This window comes from Psammomys obesus, unplaced genomic scaffold, assembly GCF_907164565.1.
Source record: "Psammomys obesus unplaced genomic scaffold, mPsaObe1.curated_primary_1811, whole genome shotgun sequence".
Lineage (NCBI taxonomy): Eukaryota > Metazoa > Chordata > Mammalia > Rodentia > Muridae > Psammomys > Psammomys obesus.
The window spans coordinates 7,324,125-7,324,326 of NW_026596256.1; positions in this window are offsets into that span (position 1 = coordinate 7,324,125).

Here is a 202-nt window from a genome sequence, read left to right on the forward strand (position 1 = left end):
AAAGCTGATTTGGATAATAATTTTTCAGGCTGTTGGGTAAGAATAAGAGTTCGTGCTAATCCCACATGCATTGATAATAGGCTAACTTTGGTTTTATTGGTCAGGCACTAATGTGAAACCGAGTTCATTTGACCCCAAGATTGTAAGTCTCAGTTTCTGCATCTGTAAAAGGGTTACTTTGAAGTCACCAAGTTTGAAACAA